We start from the raw sequence: 22,930 nt of genomic DNA, 5'->3' as shown, positions 1-22,930 counted from the left end.
GTCTCCAGCCTCTGTTTCTCAAGGGGCGCTTTGGCCCTTGCGAAGTAACGCTTTCACTTTGATTTCCCTTTAACGAAGCAGGTGAAAGGCCATTTGGCACCAGGAGGTTCCTTTTACTCCAGCTGCCTATGAAGAGCGCGGTTGCCAGGCAACCAAGTCCCTGGCTCTCTTTGTGCCTACATCAGGCTAGGAAATTTGGAGGTTTTTAAAGCTGTTGTCTATTGCAGACAACTTACACTGAAATGCCTTTAGGTTTTTAGGACAATTTTTTAATTCCTTGCAGTAAAACTACGTTATCTCTCCTAATTTTCTCTCTTTTGTAAAAGAGGCTATTTAAGTGTACATGGCTGTATTTCCAAAGGAAAATATCAAGACCTTGACTTCAAAATCACAAGTAATTTACATTTTAAAAGAAGAGCAAATGAGCATCACAGCTGCATTTCATATGTTCCTTCCTGTCAGCTTAATTTTTTTTCGTTTTCTTTCTCCTCTTCTTCTTTTGCTTTTTAAATTTTATTTGCTTTTCTCGTTTTTTGCCCCCTTCGTTCCACCCCACTTGGATGTATGCTTCTTTTATCTCTTTCTTTCTTATTCTGTCCAGTGACGTGAACTCTCTGGTATTTATGCATTCATCTTTAATCAGTTGTTCCTCCAATGAATTTGAAGTGAATCAAGCTTTTCTCTACAACCTGCCTGGTTTATATTTTCTTCTTACTTTGAACTCCTTTTATTTTTATTTTTCTAACCTGTGGCTAGGGAGGGCCATTGGGAAATAACTGACAGACTATTTTCAGTTATTATTTGGACTTGTTTTGTTCCTGACAGAGAACCCTACACCATTACTCTCTGAGCCTCCCAGTGTGGTCTCTCTGCTTGCACGGTAGCCCTCTTGGCACATTCCATTAGCCCTGAACCCACAGAGTTCTCAAAGGTATTTTGGTCTTACATCAATGTAGGACATTCTCTAACATACTTACTGATATGAAGATATTTCATGGAAGACCATTCAATTTAAAAAGACATGAAAAGGATATGCTTCCTTTTGTTCTTTTTCTCGGAGTCTGGCAATGGGTCAGAATAAATGAGAGCAAATTTGTCTGGCCATGCTTTTACTATCAATGCTTGACTCTGGTGCTGCAAAGGGAAACACCTGTAATGAGAAAAAAAAAAAAGGGCCAAAGTTCTGGAAAGATGTACACTCAAGATAGCAGTGCATTTCAAATTTGGACATTTTCTGGTGCTCCCTCCACCTTCCCACTCTGCCAAAGCAAAAAAACCCCAAAAAACAAAAAAACCCACAACACCCTGGTATTTATCATTGTGAGATAACAAGTAGTATATGGATTTTTATTTATTTGCTCACTAAAGATTTGTTATAATATAGAAGCGGAGCTATTTGACATCATTGCCTGAAAATCCACTGTTGCAGATAAATTTATCTGTTAAGACCGTTAAAATGAAAAATGGGCTTAATTGTTAATACACTTACTGCTGTAGTTATGCAATCAACTATATATATTTCTAGAATTTATAGTAAAAACTACTCTCCCTTTATGAGTCTGTATTGGGATCTTTCACATATTTGCTATGAAAACCATAATAGAAGAGTTATATCCTTTTCTATATGATAAAATCAGGGTACTGTATTATAGTGGCGCAGAAACAGGAGGTATGGGTTTTAATCTGACTTCGATCCCTAGCTAGCTTTTTGGCTTTGGGCAATTCCCTTAATCTTGGTCTCAATTCCCTCTCCTGTAAAGTTGTGAGGTTGGAGTAAATACTCTCTGAGACACATTCTGCTATTAAAATTCTATTATTGAATTTGAAAACCACTAGACCTTTCAGTGACGGTGATTTAGGAAAGGAATGATATAACTTTTTTTTTTTTAAGCTGGTAAAGTTTTTCAGTGAAAGAAGTATTTAAACCTTCTTGTATTTGTTAATTGAGCTATTTTTTTTTTTTTTTTACTTAGACATGCAAGTTCAAAAATTTATATCTGTTTTTGACTCCATAGCCAGTGGTAAAAAAGTACAATTTCTGGAGACTGCTTATGCTTCATCATTTAGTAGTGGGACATGGGCATGTTCCTTAATGTCTTCGTGCTCAGTTTACTCATCTGTCAATAGGGAGTAATAACCGTACCGGTAACATAGGGATATTGCGAGGATTGAGTGAGATGATTCATGTAAGCTCTTAGCCAATGACTGCAGTGTTACCATGCTCTTGGTATACTCTGCTGTTACCAGCTATCCCGGGCTATTATCATTCCACACTTTATTAGTGTAATAATAACCTCCTAGTTCTAAAGTCTCTTCCTTTAAAATCTATTCTATACATTCCTCCCAGCTTAGACTGCCCAAAATACAATTCTCATAATTTCCTTCTCTTGGTAAAAATGATAGCAACAGATTTCCATTGAACCCATGACCTGGCATTTAAGGCTTTCACTAATATATTGGTTCAATTTACCTTCCAAGCTTCATTCTATTACTTCCTCATGTATAAATGTTTTGCCTGAATGGAACTCCCCAAATGTCCCTAAGAACGAGTGCTCTGCTTGCCTGTTATGCAAGTAAGAGCAGAGGTTGTGATACTTCTCTATACCCCAGTATCAATCCAGGACCTGGCACACAGTGGGCAAGTGACACTTGTTGAAATGGGCACCCTCTGCTCATACTATTTTCCTCCCAGAAATCCTCTCTTCTTACCTTTACCTACATACACCTATCCTTCAAGGTCCCCTTCAAATAACGTGAGTTACTGCTATTCACAAGCTACCTACCTCCTCTCTTAGTAATATCATGCATCTATCTGGTAGCATTTATATTCTGCTGTGATTATAATTATTTTTGTCATTATCTTATGTCCTAATTTTTCAGTGGCATTGAGAGCAGTGTACTATGTCTCATTCAATTTTATTTCCTGCAATGCCTAATATTTGGCTTTGACTATGTTAACTGCCAGTGGCTAGTTGTTGAGTGACTGAACATGACTAATATGAATAATATTATTCATTGTTTTGTCATCATTTAAAAAAATCCTATTTTATAGAAGCAAATCTACATTCCTTGCCAGGCTTCTGAGTCTCTCCCATGTCTACTCACATCCTCTTTATGTAACACGGCTTTAGGTAGCTGCTCACGTCCCACTGGCCTTATTCATTCTCACCCCTATGTCTTTGCTGATGTTTCCTTAGCCTGAGTGCAATCTGGTCTTCTTTTCAGCTGTCCAGGCCTTATTTCAGGTCCCATCCCAGTTCCTGATTTCCCCTTGGAGCACTCCAGGATTATTTTGGCAATGTTTCTTCTCTTTCACAGCTGAAAGGGAAATTAATACACTTAATTTAGTACTTAATCATACAAAGACCTACCCCCAAACGCAGACCAATCAAGGTGGGAGAGAATTTAAAAGTGTGATACTACAGAAATTCTAGTATGGAAACCTGAGAGGGGCTATTTCCATATTAACCCACTTTCTGGGTTACCTTATATTACCTGTACAGATTATCATTATTGACTACTTGTTTGTAAGGTATTTAAGTAACTGAATCATCTCTAGCAAATAGTATGACTTTACATGTGGTAAGTTCTGATTATATTTTAATTCAATATAGATATATGGTTTAAATTTGTATTTTATTTTTCATGTGTTTTAGTCTTTTAACCCAATGGGTTATTAGGTCCTTGGGGGGAGAGGTCAAATCTGGAACTCTTTGGATTTTCTACACAAGCAAGCATAATGCTGATTGTGCTGGAGATTTTCAACACATGAACAATATCCACTGTTAGGTGGGACCTAGCTGACAAAATGACCTAGTTTTTACTTTAAATTTATTTTGTAATAACTGACACTCTAACTTCATTCCGTTTTTCCTGGTCTATTGGTTCTAAGTTACTGCCATACTTACAGTTTTTCCCTGCTCTATTGCCTTCTAATTTACTGTCATACTTACTGGGCTTTTCAGTAAATAAGGCAACTAAAGCTCTATCTTTAGAGAAGACGTACACAGATACATCTTGGGGGTAGGTGCACAGGGTGGGAGAGGATTTGCTTTCTGTGTCACAGTCATACTATTTTCACCTTTGAAGATGAAAATGGGGTGTATTATAAATATTTGTTGAGTGGTCTATATTAAAAATAGTGTGCTAGACCATTTATATACAAAATCAAATTTTCTCTTCTCAACAAGCCTTTGTAGTCAATGGTACGAAGCTACATTTATAGACATGAAAACTAAAGGTAAGAAAGACGTAATTTACTCAAGTCTTTATCCTTAAACTTGATCTCAGGTCTGTCTGATACCAAGGTCCCCACTAAAGGAAGGAGATACGACAGTGGATCTCCAACTTCAATGAGCAGAAAAGTCACCCAAAGAAATTCTTAAAATACATATTACTGAGATCTATTCCAAAGATTCCAATTTGTTAAGTTTGGGGTGAGGCCCAGAAATGTATATTTTAACAAACACAAAAAAGAATTTATTTGGAAAAATTTTGACGTAAGGAATAGTTACGATAATAATAGTAATAACAACTATACAACATATGAATTAACAGCACTGTCTACCAGTTACTGCACCACATTACCATTCATCAGACATTGTGTTGTGAAGCATTTATAACATATCTTGTCACTTAATTCTCACAACCACCCTATGAAGTTTATATTATTAGCATCTCCCTTATATGTGAGGAGGGAGCTAGGGTCAGAGAGGTCACATAGTTGGTAAGTGGTGGAGATAGTCTAATTCTAAAGCCCATGCCCACAACTCTAGGAAAGGAGCAGCCAAATGAAAGGAAAACCAGGGAGACTGCTGTCATAGAGCCCAAAGGAAGAGAGCACAAGAGCAGAGCATGTCAATGCCAGAGTTAAGTAGAATAGCTAATGAGAAGGATTCCCTGGATTTGTAAATGAGGAGGTCATGGCTGATGTTAGCAAATCAACTTGAGTACAAAGATGAGAGTAGTAATGGGAGTAATCAGGTGGAATATAGAGAGCTAAAGAATGAATGGGAGATGTAAAAAATAGCTTATATCCTCATTTTATGAGTTTCCAACAAAAGTAAGGGAATGAAGAAGGGTTGTTTTGGGGGAGAATGCAAATTTGGTGAGCATTTTTAAAATGTGGGAGAGTCATGAAAATATGATGAGGAAGGGACAACGAAGAAAGAGAGGTGGATACAGATTTAAAAAAAGGTAAAATTAATGACACAGCCTTGTTTAGAAGCACTTATTTTTTCTGGGATAAGAGGCAATAGGGAGAGGATGAACACAGCTGTGGATACAGATATAAGTCTCTGGTAGAGATGCAGATGTGGGCATTTACATATAGTGCAATGGAAATTTAAAGTAGCTTATATGTGATGGACTTCATTTTTTGTGTTGAGAAAATTAATAGAGTCATCAAGCAAATTGGTGAAGATTTAGTGTAGCTACTGTGAGGAAATAGAGTCAGAACTGACTAGAAATATACAAAAAATTGTTGCGGGGTTGAAAGAACAACTGAGAGGAAAAGTCCTATATTGTAATAGCAACAGTATGCATTTTTTTTTGTTCAGTGGTGATCAGTGGAGACAGGGAAGCAGATGCCAGGATTGGGTTCCTCTTAGCTTAGGGATTTAATAGAACATGTAGTGTGGGCAATGGTGACATGCACTTGAAGGTGTTGACTATAGGCTTGGTGAGATGAAGGACTCTGGGGCTGGAATTTAGGTAAGACAGTGAAACTAGTAGAGGCTTATAGACATGGAGGTATGGGTGACCAAGGAATTGGGTTTGAAAGAGATGGTAAAGTAGTAAATGGTAAAAATAGTGAAAGAACTGGAAAAGTATGCAGTTATGGGCTAAAAATGGGAATGAGTAGGACCTATCATATTTTAGTGTACATGGCAGCAACCTGAGAGAAATATGTTTTTTTTTTTTAGTTCCCATGATCCTATCTATTTTTCTCTTATTTTTCAGAAATCTGAAGTCCTAATATCTAAGGACGAGGTTTAATTTTGGTCTTGTGTTGTCCTCTCAGGTACTGTGAGTTTTATGATTACCCTGGACCTTTATTCCCTATATCTCCATCACTATCAATTACTCTGTTAGTCAAATTAGGACCAGGAAGTATTGATTCTTCCAATTTCTAGAATAATAGTTGCAATGTGTAGAGCCATACATCTGGGTCATCTGGGAAGCCTGTTAAAATGTACATTTCTGGCCTTTCACCACATCTAGTGAATCAGAATTTCTGTGGGAGTAGATCCTGAAGAATCTGTATTTTTAATAAATTCCAAAGGAGATTCTGACTCAGATGACTATTTTAGGAGATGACAGTTTCAACTGGGCAGAGTTTATTAGATTTTTCTCCATTGATTTGCAATCATACTCAGTATGTTTTTGCTGTTGACTCCTATTTGTGAAGCAATAATGCTGCTGGTGAGGTTTAAGGTTGGGGTGGAGAGGCAAGAAAGTGACAATTTGATCTTGAATTTGGTGCATTTCCTAAATTTCTTTCTTACGCATGACCTCTCTTACTCATGTTTGGAAAAACAAAACCAAAAGAGAGGTCAAAGTGGAAGAGATTTATAGAATTAAGAAACTTGACAGAAAAAGTCTGAATGGTAAAAAAGATTACAAGTAAACAATGTTTTGGAGATTGGGCAGGTGTGGAGAATGAGAAGCGAGTGAAAATTTCAATTCAGAGAGAGAGATGTGTTGACGGTGACCACAGATAGACTGCATTGCTTTCATTTGCATTAGGCACCTGGTAGATGCCCACATATTTGAAACCTACTGCTGTTGTTACATTTTGCTTTTTTGGTAGTTTTGTGATCAATTAATAATAAATGGTTTAGCTTGCCACTAACTCTTGTGTCATTAGATCTTCTCACTGAAAAATTTCAGTTAACCATCAAGAAGAAATCTTATTTTTGGTATCCTGGTACCTAGAGGCAAGTAGAACATACATGATTATTTTCAGTATCTGCTGACAAGTTTTCAAGGAACAAAGGCATAGTGCTGCATCTAAAATCTCCCCTCAGTGACACACAAGTCAGGCTTCTGTATGTTGAAGCTATGACTCATACAACAAATGAATATATTCATAGATGAAAAAATCCATCACGTGATAATATTCTACATGGTGATATCATAATCCATAAGCAATGAAAATATTTTAAAAATATCATTTTGAGAAGGAACTATATCTTAGATATAGTGTCTTTGCATTTGCAAATTGTGCTTTAATTATATCTTGATTAGTGATTTCAGTTTAACCTAATGCAAAAATTTTCCCCTCTCTCTTTTTCTCCTTCACCTTCTTCCTCTTCTTCCTCCTCATCCTTCTTCCTCTTCCTCTTCCTCCACCTCCCCCTCCTCTTCTTCTTCTTTCCAACCCCCTACCCCATACAACCATAGCACTTCTCTCTCTGCTTCTCTGTGTATGCCAGCTCTTTGGTATGTTTGCTACTTCATCTTAGAAATGTTACTACAGAAAAAAATTGCTAGAGTAAGAATGAGAAAATTCAAAATTGCATAATCTGAATAAGATTTAGGATATGGAACACACCTTTCTTTGATGAAGAGTAAGTGGCTGGTTCTCAAAGACCATGCAAAATATTCTTCACTTGATAAGAATTCACAAATTTTCAATAGGGACCATGTAAGTCTCACCTCCCTGAAGCAAATCACCATCATCTTGTCCCTTCTGCTTGTAGGCCTGTTGCTCAGGTGCACGTCTCTGTTCAGCCTGCACTGCACGACAACAGCAAACATCACCATCCCATTGCTTCTACAAACATCATTTTGAATTCTTCATACTTCCCCAATGAGAAAAATTTCTTTTAGGCTGGGCCAGAAGAGCCAACATTAGTTCAGTTTATTCACTTAATAAATTCTATCCAATGTTAGCTGTTTTTTCTTTAAATGGGCATATAGCTTCTCTTTTCTAAAACCCACAATCTAGATGCCCTATTCAATTTGAACTCCGGTGAATAATGCTTATATCCTGAACCAAGTCTCTTATATTTGTTCATATTTTAGGAATCATGCCTATCTCAGGAGTAACCAGTCCTCACCCTTGCCCTTTTTTCCATTTTTAGGTTGAGGTCTTAGCCCAAATTGATATTCTTTCAGTACTTTGGTCCCCGTGTTCTCTGATCTGAATTCTAGGGCCATGAATGAAACTATGCTATACTACTTTTTTGTTTTATTCCCAGTACATCTGACTCTGTACTTACTAATTAGTCCTTTCTTACACTATAGCTGTCTACCTCCATTTAGGTGTGATTACCTCATACCTCGATGATGGAAACATTCTCCTAAATTGTCTCTGTGCTACTGCTCCCCAAATCCATTGTCTATATTATTGCCAAATTAATGGTCCTAAAAATATACATTCACTGTGATACATTCCCTTGTGAAAAATGTCAACGGCTCTACAATGCTTACAAAATGAAATTGGTAATCCTTAGTTCATCATTTTATGTCTTCATTCACAATCTATTCTCTACTTATTTTTCCAGCCTTATCTCTAATTATTTTCCTGCACAGCTTTAACTCTGACTTTCTTGATGTTGCTGGATTATACCTTTTGCTTTCTTATTTATTATATTCGTTCTCCCTGAAATACCCTCCCTCTCTAATTCACTTATGCAAATCCCACTCATTTTCTTAGGTTCGATTACATTCTTTTTCTTTCGTGAGGTTTTCCTAATCATCCTCATAGGGCCTTATCTCCTTTATCTAAATTCCTATGGGTTTATGTTTTACTCATTTGGTACTCACAGATATTACTGCAGCTATTTTGAAAAATAGCATATCTACTCAAACAGATAGCAAACCCTGAACAAAAGAAACTGCTTCGTATATATCTTGTATATCAGAGGTTTGGATATAATAGATACTTGAAAATAATTTTTTTTTACTGAAAAGCAGTGGCAAATACATCAAAACAAGATACCTCCATGAGATAGTGAATAATAAATTTAAGATAATGATAATCATCCATAAAGTATGAGGGTTGAAATTCACTGGTCTAAAAGATGAATTTCATGGTGCCCATATAATCTCAGTAGGGTATATTTGGCTTTCAAAAGTAATTTCAAGTAGTATACCATAACATTTAAGTAGAGTTCACAAAAGAGAGTATTTTCTTTCTTTCTTTCTTTCTTTCTTTCTTTCTTTCTTTCTTTCTTTCTTTCTTTCTTTCTTTCTTTCTTTCTTTCTTTCAAGATTTTATTTATTTGACAGAGAGAGAGACAGCCAGCGAGAGAGGGAACATAAGCAGGGGGAGTGGGAGAGCAAGAAGCAGGCTCCCAACAGAGCATGGAGCCTAATGTGGGGCTTGATCCCAGGACCTTGGGATCACACCCTGAGCTGAAGGCAGACGCTTAATGACTGAGCCACCCAGGCGCCCCGAGTGTTTACTTTCTTGATTTATATAGAAGGTAATGCTAGAACACCTTAGGATTCACCACTTACTAGACGGCAAATTTAGCTTTATTATTTGTAAATCAACAACAACAACAAATCTCTTCAAAACCAAGCATAAACAAAACCAAACAAAAACATATAACTTTTGGCTTATGGACTCATTCCTCCCTTTATTTTTTTGTTCATCTAAAAAATACTTCTTGAATATTTACTATATGAAGACCACTGAGCTTGGAGCTAGGGATATGATGACAAACTGTTCCTTGGGCCATGCTGAATCTGGGGAAAATTAAAGTGTTAAATAAAGTACTATTATCACATGAAGCGAAAGGTGCATTTGTATTACAAAGATAGACAAGAGAATATGAACTATTTTGGGAAGATGAATGACATATTATCAAATTTTATGAATTTCTCAAAAAAATTAAACATCCACTATGTGCCGTGGACTGTGCTATGTGGTGAGTATAGGGCAGCTGTCATGGACTTTATTATTGTTCACTCATTTATCCTCCTTTCCCCATCATGTGGGCAGAGATACTTCCCCATTCCATCAATTTTGCACTTGTCCATGTGATTGCTTTGACCAATGAAATGCAGGCAGAAGACACAATGTGAAGATTCTTAAATAAGGCTTAAGAACTACCATGGGTTTGTTTCCTCTTGCACTATTATCATTTGCTATAAAACCATACTGCATAAAGTCAGTGTTTCTTCAGTCTTGGTTCCAGAATGAGAAACATGTGGAGCAGACATACTCAAGCAACCTGAAGTTACACTTAGCCAAGCCCAGCTGAGTCCAGTGGGTCAAGCTGTAGTCAACTCAAAATCATGAAGAAGAAATAGATTTGTTGTTCTCAGACTCTAAGTTTGGTTGTTTGTTAATGCAGTAAAAACTAATGCAGCAGTGAATAAGATACCATGTCTAATGGAGAAGAAAAACACCAAATAGGTAGTTACAGATGTTCTTTGCATTTTATAGGAAATGGAATATTTCTACAAGTATGTGTAGCCAGTATTACATTATTCTGGAGGAAGAAGAAAGTCTTGGTGGCTACTATTTATATATAAATCAATTTAATTTAACTTCTATTCATTATTTAGTATGTGTCACCCCAACTTACTTTAAAGAACAGATGTACGTTTGGGAAACTATATATCAGGAAACTCAACTGCTATATTCACAACAGGAAGCAATTGCTGTTTTCATCTCAGGTCGTAGTTCTACACAGTCATATATTAATGAAGGACTAAAGAGATCCACTTCTGTATTTTCACTTAATATCAACATTCTTGTAGTTTCTATATGACAAGTAATCTCTATGTGATAGGCACAGACTTATTCTGTAGTCATAGAGAATGTTTCTCTTAAGTTAGAGATCAGAGAATTTAGATTGGTGTAGTCCTTGAGATGACCTGGGCAACACTTCATTTTGCAAGATGACCATCTTGGCCCCACAGAGGCAAAGTTACTTTCCTGTTTCCTTTTGGAGTTTGGAAGGGTCATATATGCAGAACTGGTGTCCTGATATCCAGATCGTAATGCCTATAACATTGAAAGAAAATGTTTTTCTCATGTAATCGTCTTTGGATGAATTTTAAGGAAAGGGTTGATTATGAACATTGCAAGTTCTGGGTGGCTCGGTTGGTTAAACCTCCGACTCTTGATTTCAGCTCAGGTCACAATCTCAGGGTCATGGGATCAAGCCCCACCTCAGGTTCTGTGCTCAGCACAGACTTTGCTTGAGTGTCTCTCCCTCTGCCCCTTCTCCTGCTTGCGCATGCCCATGCACTCACTGTCTCTAAAAAAATAAATAAATAAACCTTTTAAAAAATTGTAAGTTCCTATGGTGATTCAACTTAGAGTCAAGAAGTAAATTTTAGAGGTTGAAAACGTATTAACTGTAGGGCAAAAGGATGATTAAGCCATCTATCAAATTTTCCTACATTTTCCTGACAACCCTGGTCATATTATACATTTTTATTTATTGTATTTTTCATAATTTATCATTATATAATTATTTGTGTGATCACTCAGTTAATGTATATCATTTGTATAATTTTTCTTTTAGGGTCCAGTAACTAGCACAGTACTTGACACATGGTAAATACTCAATACACTTTTGTGGGATTAATGATCAATCTTTCATCCATTCCACACAAGCTGAATGATCATGCTTCATCATATGGTGTGAAGTACGTCCTATGCTAAATGATCTCTTGCTGCCAAATTGTCAAGCGAGTATATCAGTTTTTCATGAACTCTGCATGAAATGGATTAATGACCTGCCCTTAGTAGATTTTTATTAACAGACCACATAATGAATGTAACATTAAAATGCAGTATTAATAACAACAATAAAATCTAAATCGACACAGAATTATTTCATTAAAATTATTTTATTTAAGAAGAAAATAAGAGTGCACAGTGACTCATGAAATGAAGATCTATTCAAGTGGAATTAATATAATTACTAATAAAAGATTTCAACTTTATTTGAATGACTAATGCTTAAGATATGGAGAGCTAAAAAAGCAATAGTGCCTCTAATTTACTATCTTGATATTAAGAAGAAATTCCTATTATATTAGGGTAACCTGATTATCTCACTCCTAAGTGGTGTATCACTGAGTCATGTCAGAAAGTAAGGTTTTAAGAAGAAGAATATAGAATACTTATTTTGCCAACATTTTTGGGACTCCAGGGGTAAAAAGATAAGAGGAAAGGGAACAGCTACATAAACATCAGTAACTGCATTCATACTCTTGAGGTTTGGGAGTTACCAGCCCCCCAAATGATCGTCACTGTCCTTTTTGCATTCTTTAAGAAGTTATGATGGACTGCTTAAGAATGGTGTTAGGCCCTTTGGCATCCACATTATGACAACATGTAGCAACACTCAAACCAACCAGAAAGCTTGACTACTAAGTAAAAGTTTTATATATATATATATACACACACACACACACACACACACACACGCACACACACTTATGATTGTAAAAGAACTATATCTTGCAGTTTCTGAGGAGGCCACCAACAAATAACATCTCTCTTCCCCACATAATTACTAAATAATTTGTGAAATAGAACAAATGCATAAATATGTCAGGTAAAATACCCCCTTTGTCTCTGCTATTGGCCAGGATGCAGACTGTGGCTTTAGGTCCATTAGTCAAATGGGCTTACCACCTGGATCCCAGGATTTGGGTGAATTCATCCATTCACAGAAAGCCCAGGACTTGGGGTAGATCTCCTTTCATCACACCTACCAGAGCTTCCTTCTGTGCCACTTCCATCCAGAAAGAGCATAGAAGAGTAATGGTCTCCAGGGGACTTGTCTTCAGGAGAAAGCAGGATGGTGGAGGATGTCTAGTTATTCTTCCTATGCTTCCGGTCAGAAAAATTCCTCCATTGTCCTAAGAAGAAAGTGAGTAACAACAGCAACAACAGCCACAAAGATGGCAGAAGTACATTATCTGAGTCTCTAAACACCAAGAAAGTGAAGAGTACGGGGAAACTTGTCCAGTTAGATGTGATGAAAATGTCTTCAGTGGCAGGAACCAAAGTTCCTGTCCCCAAAGAAGCAGAGCCAAAATTAGATATCACATCTTCCCCTTTCTAGAATAAAGAGGCCTCAGTCAAAAGTGAAAAATAAGAAAAATTTCTGGCAAAGTATTTATTTTGATGTGGACAACAGGACTTGGAATCTTTCTATAAAAGAACAGTGAACTATTGGAAATCTATTGACGGTCAAAAAAAGCCAGCTTAAAGTCACTTTTAAAAAGAAGAGGTACATTTAAAATATGTTCATCTAATTTTTAAAGTTGTTACTCTACCATAAAAGCATTACTGGCAAATTTAATAATAATTACACGAAATAACAAATTGCATATAATTTATTTATTGCAAAAATTTTAAGAAGTAAACGAAAGAAATGAATCAGATTCATACTGTTCAGAAGAAGCTTCTTTCCACGTGTTCATGTATTTCTTTACAAGTGTTTCTATGTATTTTCACATTAGGTCATACAGACTATGCAGTTTTAGGACATAAGGGTTCACGTGCATCTCAGTCTGGATATGGAATTTATTAAGAAGGTTTTAATGAAGAGACTTTCATGCAAAGACTATACAGAAATGTGGTTAGGATTAAGAACAAGGGATAGTGGGCATCAGAGGCTAGCAACGGTAGGAAGCTATAGGGCTTCAAGGACAGAGGAAAGACATGTTTTTCTAGAGCTCAGTAGGAAACTGAAGTGGCAAGGAATCTATATGAGGCAGTTAGTAGTAGTCAGCTACTCAGAAGACAGATCAAGGAAAAGAATGGAAGATCAAGGAAGAATGGCTCTGGCAGAGTGGGTAGCAAGTGGAGAATAATCAACATAGTAATTATAAAAAATTGCTTATTAATAGATTTTTATGGCCACGTAATTGTCTAAAATAACCAGACCATGTATTACAGCCACCACTTTTGATTGACTACTTAGATTGTGTCCAGTATTTTTGCTCTTATAAACAACACTGCAATGCATGTATTTCTTCATTTCTGCAATTTCCTTCGAGTAAATTCTTTGGAGTTGAACTATTACGCTAAAAAGGGTAAATGTTCTTAGGCCTCTTAAAACTTGCTGACAATGTTTTACAGGCATACATATTATTATTCCTCCAGCAGTGCAAGAGTGTGCTGCTTTTACTGTACGTTGTTGAGCATTGCACATTCCCATAAAAGTCATTTCTTACTTTGAGGAGACATTTTTCCACAAAAGTCACGTCTGCATATTTTTAAAAGAAATCTTTAAAATCGCATCCCTTTAATTTTGTGACAATTTTTTCCCACGTGCTTTTTGAATATTTTAAATCGTGTGGGCACGTGAGGTGACGATAGTCGGTTGTTGCTCTTCACCGCTGCCACACCAGCCTCACGGATTGAATAATCCTGTCTCTCCAGTGCTGGCTTGGGTTGCTTCCTTAATCATGACATGATTACATACAGTGATGTATGTTTTCTGTGGTATCTGGTTTATTTCATAGTTCAGTCAGTCTATTTGTTTGTTTGTTTGTGTTGCAATGTGACTGGAGCAGAGCAGCTCTGTAGTGCCAAACTGTCCTGTAAAATATTTGGACAATAGAAAACAACAAAAGACAGCCTCCATGTTGCCTCGTAGGAGGCTCACTGCCTCCTTCTTTACCTTTCAACCTCAGCCGATTAACTTTAACGGTAATAATAATAAAATGACAACAACAACAACAATAACACAACGAGCAGCATCAATAAGTGCTTACTGATGAGGGAACGGAAGGCAAGCTGAAGACAAAGCAGAAGATGACACCCCGCAACCCGCCCCCCCACCATGGGATGCATGCAACATTCCTCAGGCACTCCTGGCTGCCCTACAGGACAAAGAAACAGTTAACCTATAGATACCACAATCTTGCAAGACTTGAGTCTCCTTAGACCCCCTCCCCGCCACCAAGATCCTGTAAGTCTACTTTAACGTATAAAAATTCTTTTGGAAACTTCCTTTATCTCTAATCCCCCCCCCCTCAAGATACATGTTGGCAATCATCCCCCAAGCATATGGCCCACTGATATACATCTGAAGGGTCTCATGACTCAGGTTTTATTAGACAGTAATAAATGACCTTTTCCCAACAACAGCTAGCCCCCTCAAGGTCCTGGAAACCTTGCTTCCAAAATTCCTTAGAGACTTATGCTATCCCTAACCCCCTCCCAACTTGAGGGTATATAATGGGCCATTCCTCACAACCCAGGTGCAGCAGCTCTTTCTGCCCACGGGTCCTGTCCCCGTGCTTTAATAAACCACCATTTTGTACCAAAGACGTCTCAAGAATTCTTTCTTGGTCGTCGGCTCCGGACTCCACCGCATGGAACCTCACCTATATTCCACAACCTCATCACTTACTATAGACCAGGCATGATGAGGAAGCTTCCACATCAGCTCAAACCACAGCCAGGATGCCTCTCTTCTAAGTCAGGAAGGGATGTATTGGGAGGCTGGATGTTCATTACCAAATCTTGTTGATTCTCCTTCCAAAGTCCTTCTTAAATTTCTCCACTTATTTCTACTCTCACTGCCATTGTCTGATTCAAGCAGTCATCTTCTTTGGTGGATTAACGCAGCAGACATTCTCAGTTCTCCACCGGTTTGGTTTGGTCTCTTAGTAGGCCTGCTGTTTAATGTAGCTATTAATATTTTAAAAATTTCATTGACTATTTTTATTTCCAGAATCTCCATTTGATTCCTTTCAAATACATCTCTGTGTGTGTGTGTTTCCCTCATAAAATCTTTATTCTTCATGGGTTCTCTTTCTTCCTTGATCTCTGAATATTTTAAACATATTTTAAAATCTCTTTCTGATCTGTTTGATCTCTATTTCCTTAGTATGAAGTATGAATTATCCATTTATGGCTTTTCCTGAGTTTGTCTCTATTGGGAGTTTTTCCTCTAGAAGATCTGGGCATTTCTTGGATTTTTCAAGTGCCCGTATTACAGTTTCACTGTTATCAGAAGCCTATTGGGTCCACCAGTTTGGGACTATATACTAATTTCTTATTCAAGGTTTCTGCACCTCATAGATCTTGTGAATTTGGGTCTTATTTTTATGCAAGGTAGAGCGTTGGCTCTGTTTTGTGAAGGGTAATTCCTTCTACCAATGGCCGAGGCAGGGTGTCTGTCTCCAAATCAGTTTGGAGTTTTTGTAGTTCCCATGTAGGCTTCGTTTTCAAGTCAGTTGGGTAAACAGCCTAAGAGAGGAATTGTGGGATGATGTGATAAGATTCTGGTCAGTTTTGTAAGAACCCTCCAAACCGTCTTCCGAAGTGGCTATACAGTTTTCATTCCCATCAGCAATGAATTACAGTTCCTCTTGCTCCACATCCTTGCCAGTAATTGCTATTGCAAGAATTTTGGATTTTAGCCTTTCTAAAAGTATGGAGTGGCATCTGTTTGTTTTGATTTGCGTTACCTTAATGACATGCCATTGAGAATCTTCTCCTGTGCTTGTTTGCCATCTGTGTATCTTCTTTGCTGAGGTGCCTATTCATTTCCTTTGCTCTTTTAAAAATTAGGTTATTGATTTTCTTACTGTTGAGTTTTAAGAATCCTTTGTATATTTTGGATACAAGTCTTTATCAGATACATGTTTTGCAAATATTTTCTCTGAGTCTGTGGCTTGTCTTTTTATCCTTGTAACAATGTCTTTCACAGAAGTTTTTAATATTTAAAATTATTTTTTATTGTGGTAAAATACACATAGCATAAAATTAACCATTTTAACCATGGGTTGCCTTTTTCACTGTTGTTTATGTGTTTTGATGCCCAGAAGTTTTTAATTTTATTAGAGTCCAATTTATCTTTTTTTTTTTTTCATGGATCATGCTTCTAATGTATCTAAAAACTCATCACCAAACACAAGATAAAATAGATTTTCTCTCATTGTCTCCATGAAGTTTTATAATTTTGAATTTTACACTTAGATCTATGATCTATTTTGAATTAACTTCTGTGAAAGGTGAAAGGTCTGTGCTATGTTCACCATTTTGCACATGGATGTCCAAATGTTCCAGAATTATTTGTTGAAAAGACTATGCTTTCTTCATTGAATTGCCCTTGCAGATTTGTTGAAAATCAATTTACTGGTTTTCTAGGTTTATTTTTTGTTACTCTATTTTATTCCATTGATCTATGTGTCTATTCTTTAAGTAATATGATAATGTCTTGATTACGGTAGTTTTATAGTCAATCTTAAAATAGAAAATTGTGAGTTCTACAATTTTTTCTGCTTCTTCCACATTGTGTTAGCTATTCGAAGTCTTTGCCTCTCTCTATGAACTTTAGAATGAGTTTGTCTATATCTACAAAATATCTTGCTGGGATTTTGATTGAGATTGTGTTTAGATCAAGTTGGGAAGAATTGATATCTGAACAATCTTGACTGTTCCAATTTATGAACACAATATCTTTTTTTTTTCCTTAAAAAAAGCCAAGTTCCAGATCCTTTTCTAGGCCTAGGTATATAGCCTCGAATCTAATCTATATGCTAAATCCATGTCTGTAAGGTATATATCATGTCCTGCTGTCCTACCACTTCCCAAACCGTATTTTCCTTCAATTAGAACTTGTTGATACATCTCTGAATGCTTTAGCAGACTACATTTATTTTGCCTAATTTAAGATACCTTACAGACTTTTTTGGGGGGCTTTTAAAATGCTGATCCCTTTCCCTGAGATCTCTGCCTACTGCTGGATACTTGTCTTTAAACTGGAGTTTAGATGCCATAATCTCAGCGAGGAGTCTTCTGACTCCCTGATTAGGGTCCACAGCTCAATCCCTGGTTCCTGTATATTCTATTCCTCATAAACCAGGCATGAGAACCTGAAGTAATTTGGAAAAAAATACAAATCTTTACTTGCATTTATTAAGCAGCTTGAAAAGCTCACAAAGTCACCAACATTCCTACATAAATTCCTTCTTCCATCCTCTGCCAACACAGACCCCAGCTTTTTTAATATTCTTTAAATATCTTCTTCTTTAAATTCCAGGAACTATTTGTCCTGTGATCAACACATTCTGCTCCTAATTCGATATGTAAATGGACTTCTCTGCCATTCCTCAAGCACTCCTCATTTCTTCCTCTGCCCATTCTCTGAATCCCCATCAAAGAGCTAAAAACATGGCCTTAGACTTCTGTGAAAGATGGCAGAGTAAGAAGAATCTAAGCTCACCTTGACTCATGGATACGGCCAGATAACATCCACATAAGTGTAAACACCCAGGAAATGACCCGAAGACTGGCAGGACAGACTCTCCACAGGCTAAATGTGACAACATTGACGTGGGTAGGAAGGGTGCAATTGGAAAATAAACTAACATGTGCGACTGTCTGTGAGAAGGAGAGATGTTATAGGAGTGGAGAGCGGAGGGGAGCAGACCACATACTAGGTACCCTAGGCATTAGGGGCCCACACTGGGAAGACAAATCTGTATAATATTTGGCTTTGAGAACCAGAGGAGCTTAATGTTATGAGTTCTTACAATCAGTGGGGCTTAACACCTAGAATCTTAAAAATCAGAGGGGTTGGCTCTAAGAGAGCCAGAGGGTGATAAAAAACTGAGTCCTACCCTTAAAGGGACAGCAAACAATAGTCCTGCTGAGATATAGCGAGAAGAAGCAGTTTGAAAAATGCCGGGGATATATGGAAAGATATATTTACTAATCTCAGCGCATGAGTTATAGGGGCAGGGAACTTTGGGAGAATTCGCCAAAAACAAAAGAGCTGATGGGCACTATACTCCCCTCCCTTCCCCAAGCCTAGATACATGGACATCTCCTAGAACCAGCTCAGCACAAGCCCTCTCTCCCTAGCTTCGAAAAGATGCCCCACCCCCATGTTCTCTGTGGATCAACCCCCTTCAACACACCCTTGACAAGAATCCATCCAAAGTGGCATCACAAGCCCGGCATTGTGCAAGCAGCTCCAACAAGAGCAAGCACCACTCCAAAATGACTCCTGCCCTGGGGAAAGAGGAAGATAATCACACACACCAGTCCAACTATGGCCCCAGCAGTGAGCTGGGGGACTCTTTGAGTGGAAAGGAAAGAACATAAGTAGGAGTGAGAAAGGTAGGAAGTACAAAAGCACTAAAATTAAGTATAACTATAAAAATCAGACATGGGATTCACAAAATAAAAGCATGTAAAGTATGACACCACACACCTAAAACATGGAGGGAGAGAGGAGTAATAATTTAGTGCTTTTAAAATAGGTTCAATCTTAAATGACCATCACCTTTATAAAGACTGCTATATGAATAAGACATTATATATAAACCTGATGGTAACCACAAATCAAAAATGATAATAGATATGCAAAAAATAAAGAGAAAAGAATCCAAGTATATCACTAAAGAAAACCAGCAAACCATGAGAGAAGAGAGCAAGAGAAGAAAGGAACAGAGAAGAACTATAAACACAACCATAAAACAGTAAGTACACACCTATGAATAACTACTTCGAATGTCAATGGACTAAATGCTCCAGTCAAAAGACAGGGTGACAGAATGGATAAAAATTATGACCCATCTATATGCTGCCTACGAGAGACTCATTTCAGACTTAAAGACACATGCACATTGAAAGTGAAGGGATGGAAAAGCAGTCATCATGCAAATGGAAGTGAAAAGAAAGCTGGAGTAGTAATGCACAAATACACGGAAGTTAAATAACATTCTACTAAGCAATGAATGGGTCAACCAAGAAATCAAAGAGAAAATTAAAAAAACACATGGAGACAAATGAAAATGAAAACACAATGGTTCAAAATCTTTGGGATGTAGCAAACGTGGTTCTAAGAGGGAAGTTTATAGCAATACAGGCCTACCTCAAGAAGTGAAAAAAAAAATCTAAAATAAACAACCTAACCTTACAACGAAAGGAGCTAGAAAGAGAAGAACAAACAAAACCCCCAAACAGCAGAAGAAAGGAAATAATAAAGATTGGAGCAGAAATAAATGATACAGAAGCAGAATTTTTAAAAAACCAGTAGAACAGAACAATGAAACCAGGAACTGGTTCCTTGAAAAGATCTACAAAATTGATAAGCCTCTAGCCAGATTCATCAAAGAAAGAAGAGAGAGAGCTCAAATAAACAAAATCAGAAATGAAAGAGGAGAAATAATAATTGATGCCACAGAAATACAAAGAATTATAGGAGAATATTATGAAAAACTAGATGCCAACAAATTGGACAACCTAGGAGAAATGATAAATTCCTAGAATATAAAACCTCCTAAAACGGAATCAGGAAGAAATAGAAAATTTGAAATTGAATTAGGAATCAAAAACTCCCAACAAACAAAAGTCCAGGACCAGATGGCTCCACAGGTGAATTGTACCAAACATTTAAAGAAGAGTTAATGCCTATTCTCCTCAAACTATTCCAAAAAATAGAAGAGGGAGGAAAGCTTCCAAATTCATTCTATATGGCCAGCATTATACTCAAACCAGATAAAGACATGACAAAAAAAGAGAATGGAGTGTATCTCTGATGAATGTAGATGCATAAATCCTCAACAAAATATTAGCAAACTGAATCCAACAATACAAATTAAAAAATCATTCACTGTGATCAAGTGGGATTTATTCCTGAGATGCAATGGTGGTTCAATAGTCACAAATCAATCAGTATGATACACCATATCAACAGGAGAAATGATAAAAACCATATAATCACTTCAACAGATGCAAAAAAAGCATTTGACAAAGTACAACAGCCATTCATAATAAAAACCCTCAACCAAGTAGATTTAGGGGGAATGTACCTTAACATAATAAAGACCATCTATAAAAAAACCCGTATCTAAACTCATACTTAATGATGAAAAACTGAGAACTTTTCCCCTAAGATCAGGAACAAGACAAGGATGTCTACTCACCACTTTTATTCAACGTAGTATTGGAAGTCCTAGCCACGACAATCGGACAACAAAGAGAAATAAAAGGCATCCAAATTGATAAGGAAGAAGTAAAACTTTCACTATTTACAGATGACATAATACACTATATAGAAAACCCCAAAGACTCCACCAAAAAGCTACTAGAACTGATGAATGAACTTAGTAAGGTTGCAGGATACAAAGTCAATGTACAGAAATACATTGCATTTCTATACACTAATAATGAAGTAGCAGAAAGAGAAATTAAGAAAATAGTTCCATTTACAATTGCACCAACAATAATAACATACCTAGGAATAAACTTAACCAAGGAGGTGAAAGACCCATACTCTGAAAACTATAAAATATCGATGAAAGGATTTAAAGATGACACAAACAAATGGAAAGACATTCAATGCTTATGGATTGGGAGAACAAATATTGTTAAAATATCCATACTACCCAACCAATCTACAGATTTAATTCAATCCCTATCAAAATACCAACAGTGCTTTTCACAGAACTAGAACAAAAAATCCTAAAGTTTGTATGGAACCACAAAAACCCTGAAGAGCCAAAGCAATCTTGAGAAAGAACAAAGCTGGAGGTATCATAATCCCGATTTCAAAATATACCACAAATCTGTAGTAATCAAAACAGTATGGTAATAGCTATGGTACTAGATTACAAGTATGTAGTAATCAAAACAGTATGTAATCAAAACAGACGTAAATCCAAAATTATATGGCCAATTAATCTTTGACAAAGAAGCCCAGACTATGCAACGGGAAAAAAAATCTCAACAAATGGTGCTGGGAAAACTGCATAGCTACATGCAAAGGATTAAACCACTTTCTTACACTATACACAAAAATAAACTGAAGATAAATTAATGGCCTATGAGACCTGAAACCATAACCATTCTAGAGGAGAACACAGGCAGTAGTGTCCCTGACAGGGGCCATAGCAACATTTTTCTAGATATGTCTCCTGAGGCAAGGGAAACAAAAGCAAAAATCAACTATTGGCACTGCATCAAAGTTAAAAGTTTCTGCACAGCAAAGGAAACAATCAACAAAACAAAAAGAAAATCTACTGAACGGAAGATATTTGTAAATGGCATATCCAATAAAGGGTTTGTATCCAAAATGTATAAAGAATTTACACAACTCAACACCAAAACCTAAGTAACCCAATTTACACATGGGCAGAAGATACAAACAGACATTTCTCAAAGAAGACATACAGAGGCCACTAGGCATGTGAAAAGATGCTCAACATCATTCATCATCAGGGATATGCAAATCAAAACCACAATGAGGGGGTGTCTGGGTGGTTCAGTCAGTAAAATGTCCAACTCTTGATCTCAGCTCAGGTCTTGATCTCAGGGTAATGAGTTCCAGCTCCATATTGGGCTCCACACTGGGCAGGAAGCCTACTTAAAAACAAAACAAAACAAAACCAAAACCACAATGAGATGTTACCTCACACCTGTCAGAATGACTAAATTCAAAAACACAAGAAACAATAAGCACTAGTAAGGATATGAAGAAAAAGGAATCCTTGTGCCCTGTTGGTGAGAATGCAAACTGGTCCAGCCACTGTGGAAAACTGTATGGAGGTTCCTCAAAAAATTAAAAATAGAATTACTATACAACCCAGTAATTCCACTACTGGATGTTTACCCAAAGAATATGAAAACACTAATTTGAAAAGATATATGCATCCCTATGTTTATTGCAGCATTATTTACAATAGTCAAATTATGGAAGCAACCCAAGTGTTCATGGATGAATGGATGAATAAAGAAGGGTGGGAGATATATATCTATATCAATATAAATATATCTATATATAATGAAATATTACTCAGCTATAAAAAATAATGAAATCTTGCCATTTGCAACAACATGAATGGATCCAAAGGGGATTATGTAAGTGATATAAGTCAGAGAAAGGCATATACCATATAATCTCACTCACACATGGAGTTTAAGATACAAAACACATGAACAAAGGAAAAAGGGACCAACCAAAAAAAGATTCTTATA

The sequence above is a fragment of the Ursus americanus genome, chromosome 11, assembly GCF_024610735.1.
Source record: "Ursus americanus isolate L20-20 chromosome 11, mUrsAme1.1.p, whole genome shotgun sequence".
Lineage (NCBI taxonomy): Eukaryota > Metazoa > Chordata > Mammalia > Carnivora > Ursidae > Ursus > Ursus americanus.
Note: the sequence above shows the minus strand (reverse complement) of the source record.